The sequence below is a fragment of the Plasmopara halstedii genome (assembly GCF_900000015.1).
Source record: "Plasmopara halstedii genome assembly, contig: Scaffold_253, whole genome shotgun sequence".
NCBI lineage: Eukaryota > Oomycota > Peronosporomycetes > Peronosporales > Peronosporaceae > Plasmopara > Plasmopara halstedii.
The window spans coordinates 443,340-443,915 of NW_020187174.1; positions in this window are offsets into that span (position 1 = coordinate 443,340).

Sequence of the window (576 nt, forward strand, 5' to 3'; positions counted from 1 at the left end):
TCGTGCCGACTTAAAATTGAACTCGGCATTCAATGTCACATTTACCGCCTCTTCAAATGAAGATGGATGCACACGAACGACTTCCATTCTGGCCACGCCGGTACGGAGGCCTTCCATAAAGACGGTCACTGTGACTACCCTAGGGAGGGGGATCTGCTGCCATCCCGGCAATGAGAGTAGGCATCTCTTGGACAAAGTCCACCAATTCCATGTTGCCCTGTCGGGCGGCAAGGAAGCGCGATTGTACGCGATATGCCTGATTAGGCGGCGAGAAAACTCGTGAGTGCTGCAATTTTAGCTCCACCCAGGAGGGAAAGGCAGCTCCGACCGTAGTGTCGCACGTCAGTGCCCATTCTCGCGCTCGACCACCGAGCTTTGAGATGGCTAGCGCAACGCGCTGTTGCACGGTCTGGAGCATGGCGGATGCGATGGCCATCACTTCCCCTCTCACCCAGAGCAAGCGATTCTCTCCATCCTTCCCCTCAAAGACCTTAACGCTCAAAATCATCCGTCTCTGGCGGTGGCGTCATAGACGCAAATGATGCAGACATCTTCTGCTGCAGGTGCTCTAGCAGC